The 4,854-nt window shown below is 42.5% G+C and overlaps 1 non-coding gene across 1 annotated transcript; it reads left to right on the top strand.

Annotated features, from left to right (window-relative positions):
* Positions 1 to 3,384: 3,384 nt before the first annotated feature.
* LOC148932634 (small nucleolar RNA R71) lies at positions 3,385 to 3,491 on the top strand. The gene has a single exon (XR_016136087.1). It is a non-coding gene; the product is annotated as a small nucleolar RNA R71 (small nucleolar RNA).
* Positions 3,492 to 4,854: the final 1,363 nt, after the last annotated feature.

Raw genomic sequence — 4,854 nt, 5'->3', positions numbered from 1 at the left:
TCTTGCTCATTCGTCATCGCCCCCCAAACCTCGGAAAATTAATATTCATTGTCCTCTTCGGGGTTGGGGTCGAAGCAATGGAAGATCCCACTAAGCTCTTCCATGGTGAGCGAGTGCCAACGGTTCCCAAGGCGGAAATCGATGCTAAGTGGAATATTTTGGCGGCGATCCTTAGTGACCTTTAGCGAGCTGAGGAACTCGAGAGTATACTTTCGAAACGATGGCCACTTCCTTTGGAACATGTAGACGAGGCCATTCCCATCACCCACGTCGCACAACTTCCAAAAATCCTCCATGATCCCCAAAGTTTGGAGAGGGTAATCGTGGGGATATCTAGAAGGTGCCGTTTCTCGGGCCGACACTTTCTTCCACATAGCCTTTTGCTCTTCCGTGGCAAGGCTAATGCCATAGTTCTTCGCATTCTCCGGTTTCCCTTTTGATCCCATTATCCTACAAAAGAAATTACACTCTTAAAAGAGCACCAACAAGTAGGAGATCAAAAGTTCCCCCAAACTTGCATTCAACCAAGTAAAAATCAAGAGATAAGAACTTATATGCAAGCTTGGGTAAAATAGCATCCTAATTTTTAGCATAATAACATGTTAAGCAAAATCAACAAAATTAGGACACAACAAATCATCCCCCAACGTGAATTCATCCCCCATGCAGAGACGTAACAACCAAATATCCATAAAAACCAACAATCTCTACAACATCACAAATATTGCAATTCATGGAAGTAATAATAGCCTCACAATGCTATGAACATGATTGCAACTTTTAAACTTTAAAAACTAAGAGAGAATCATCATTCACAACTCAATAATCACCAACCAAGCAAAATTTAAACCATAGAATTCAAAAATTCATACACATAATCATCCCCCATCATGAATTAAGAGATTCTACCGAACAATTCACCCAAAATAAAGCACAATCCATGGAAGAAGTAAAGCAAAACTCAGAAATTGAGTTAGGATTCATACCTTTTTGTGGAGAGAATTTGTAGAAGAAGAGCTCTAAACTTGGAGAGAATTGAGAGAATGATAGTGTGGGTGTGTGAATTTGGTGATTTATATGGGTGGGGGTTGTGTGCAAGGAAAGAATTTGAGAAGGAATGGGAAAAAGGAATGGAAAACATACCTTTTATGGAGCAATCCCGTCTCTGGACTGCGTGTGGCGACCGCCGCGTCTCTCGTGGCGGGCCGCCACACGGGCCTTCATAAACAGCAATCCTGGCGGGCCGCCGCGGCCCGTGCAGCGGTTACTCTGGCCCGCCCTAAGCCTGCCCTAGGCCCGATCCTTCCTGCACATGTTAACACACGTGTGGCGACCGCCGTGCTTTAAGTGCGGCGACCGCCACTTGTATATTATTATTATTTTTTTTTTGAAATAGAACATAAATAAATATAAAAAAAACGAGAAAAAAAAAAATAAGTAAAAGAAAATTGGGTTGCCTCCCAATAAGCGCTTTTGTTTAAAGTCGTTAGCTCGACTTGAAGTGGCCCACTAGTTGGGCGGATCAAAAACTCGAGTGTTGAAAATTGGCATAGGGAGCAACTTGGTCCCTAGCTTCTTCCACCACTTGTACTTCCCCTCTTTGGTTTTGATGACGTATATCTCGGGGTCCTCTTTGGGTGTTTTCTTTCCCTTCTGTTTCTTCTTCTGTGGAGCAGATGTAGAAGAATTAACATCACCCTTTTTAGAAGAATGTCTTACCTCTTTGACAATGTAGATAGTGGAGGTAGAAGCATCCTCCGCTTCAAAGGGATCTTTGGACTTGGTCAAGTCGGTAGCCATGACTGCTCTGCACTGTTGTTCCATTTTTGCCCGCTTTGCCTCCTCAAATTTTAGCATCTCGCTCTCAATCTTATAGGTGGATTGACTATGATTATCACTGATTGTGATCTCGCCACGGCCTACATCAATCAAAGCTTTGCAAGTGGCAAGAAAATCTCTCCCTAAGATTAGAGGGACGTTCTTGTCTACTTTCATGTCAAGCACAATAAAGTCGGCGGGAAAAATAAAATCATCAACTTTAACTAGGACATCCTCAATCATACCTACAGTCTTGATGGACGAGTTATCGGCCAACCTGAGTGTTACGTCTGAAGATTTGAGTGGCCCGATGTTGAGCTTTTCGTAGTACTTCAGTGGCATGAGATTGATGGACGATCCTAAGTCGCACAGTGCTTTGTCAACTTTCCCTTCTCCAATCCGGCATCTTATAATGAACTGGCCCGGATCCCTTTGCTTTACTGCCCTCTCTTTTTGGATGATTTCGCTACAATGATGCGGTAGCTTAAGGTCGGCTTTGGTCGGCTTCCTCTTTCTCATCACCGCTTCCCTCAAAAGTTTTGCATATTTTGGAATTTCCTGCAATGATTCGACCAAGGGAATATTAGTATGAACTTTGCAAAACATATTCAAAAAATGTTTGAATTGCTCCTCGAGTTTAAACTTCCTCCTTGGTTGGAAAGAGAGCACAATTCCATTGTTCCGAACAAGCCCCTTCTGCGTGGTTGACTCTGCCGTCTCAGTGGCGGGCCGCTGCGGGGTGTGCGGCGGTCCGCCGGCGACTGGGCAGTCCCCAGATTTCTGCTTCGCCACCCACTTCTTGTTAATATCATCCACTCTTGCTGCTGCCTTTGCTCTATCCTCATCTAACTTCTTCTGAATTTGCTCCATTTGAGTGGTAATGTTGGTTATAGCTGCCGAGATCGTGTTCATCCTTGCTCGAGGTTGTTTATCCTTGCTTCGACCACTCCGATCTTGGTGTCATTAATCTTCCTATCTTGCGTAATTACTTCCAAAATCTTCGTGATTCCTTGATCATACTTGTCTTCCTTCTTCATCGGCTCAACCACTCCTCCTTTGCTAACATTAAATCCTGCAGGGGGTTGCAAGTAATTATTGTTAGAATAAGAAAGATTTGGGTGCGGACGGTTCCCATTATAATTATTGAAATTACCGCCCCCCTGATTAGGGCGATAATTGTTATTGTAATTTCTGGGACCGCCTCCTTGCACGTAGTTGATTTCTTCCACAGTTGACACGGCAGTTTCGGGTGCCGTGACCGCCACTATGGAAGTTGCCGGAATTGGATCTTCCTTCCTCGAGACGTCCATTTGATCAATCTTGACTCTAAGTTCTGCTAGCTCCTTAGCAAAAGAACTTTCTTCGGCCTCTTCTATGGCTGCTACTCTTCTCGTGGCATGCCTTTCCTTCGACCACCCCCGACTGTTGGTGGCGAACTCCTCGATCACCGCCATGGCATCCTCTCCTGTCTTTCTTAGAAATCCTCCATTTGCCCCTGAATCAAGCATAGCACATATTTTTTCATTTAATCCATTATAGAGGATTCCTACCTGATGGTCTATGGAAAAACCATGGTTTGGGCACTTTCGAAGAAGAGCTTTGAAACGAGCAAATGCCTCATAGAGGGGCTCGTCATGGCCTTGTATAAACTGAAAGATCTCACTCTTGAGCTTCAAAATAGTGCCTGGCGGGTAGTATTTGTCGAGGAAGGTAGCTACGATGTCCTTCCATGTGGAGACCTTTTCTGGTGGCATACACTCAAACCACTCCTTAACAGAATCAATCAATGAGAATGGAAAAAGTCTTACCCGTATGGAATCGTCGTCGACACCATTTAATTTCAAAGTGTTTGCGATTTCCACGAATTTGGAGAGATGGCGGTTAGCATCTTCAGTCGCCCTACCTGCAAAAGGAGTTTGCTCTACCCTTTGGATAAGGGGCATGCGTAACTCAAAATTGTTAGCATCAATACGAGGACCGTCAGGAAAAGTGATCATATTCCCATGATTGAACATGTTCATCACAGGTAATGTTTCTCTGTTCTTCTTTTCCATGGCTTCCTCGGGCTGCTCTTTCCGCATCTCTCTCATCCATCAGCAACTTCACCATCTCCTGCAGCTTCTCAATATCTGTTCGGTCACCCATTGTTCCTGATCCTTTTTCACTTCTTATTATTCTACGAGTTCTTTCAAGTTCTAAATCAAGCGGCTCTAAGATGTACTTCCCAGAACGCGTTCGCATACAAAACCTGCAAGACTCGAAAACAAAAACAAATTAAACTAAAAAAAATTAAAACAGAAAGCAATAAAAATCCAAAGTAGTAAAATTATCCGTTTGAAGATATCACTCCAAAGTGAATTGTCTTCCCCGACAACGGCGCCAAAAACTTGATGCACTTTTTATTTGCACTATAAATACCTGCAAGTATACAGAGTAGGTATAGTATAGCAAAAGGTTAGTACCGGATATCGAACACGGGGAAGACGTACACAAAGTGTCTATCTCCTACTAGAACTCAATTACTATCTGGAGAAACAAGAATTTTTTTTTTGAAAATTTTTGAAAACAGAAAATATTAAAAGCAGTAAACAACTAAATGCAAGCAAATCACGGAGAGAAAAGTATAGAGATAAGGGAATTCCAGGGATGTGCTTTCACTTTTATGGTTATACAAATTCCAAACTACAATACCCTAGCACAGTTAATACTTTGAAAGGACGAGTCACCTAGCTTATGCTCATGCGATACAAACGTTGATTACTAACATTAGGGTTGTCAATCCTAATACGTAACTCCAAAAAGCTCCTAAGACCCTTGAAAAGTCCTCACTCTCAATTAACAGTGCCGTTTTAAAGGAAGCTAACTGTAGTGTCTACTAAGTGGATCTAACTCGCTAGAACTCTGTCACAGTTATGAAGCAAGTTATATTAAATCATACATAATTGTGTCACTCAATTACGAAGCATCATGATTAACTTAGGGAAGAAACAAAGTAAAAACAAAACGGATATTAAATAGAAAACGGAATTGTATAAC

The sequence above is a fragment of the Salvia hispanica genome, chromosome 2 (assembly GCF_029641045.1).
Source record: "Salvia hispanica isolate PSC_SH4W2 chromosome 2, Shi_PSC_v1, whole genome shotgun sequence".
NCBI classification, from domain to species: domain Eukaryota; kingdom Viridiplantae; phylum Streptophyta; class Magnoliopsida; order Lamiales; family Lamiaceae; genus Salvia; species Salvia hispanica.
This window is presented reverse-complemented; position numbering and strand designations above follow the sequence as displayed.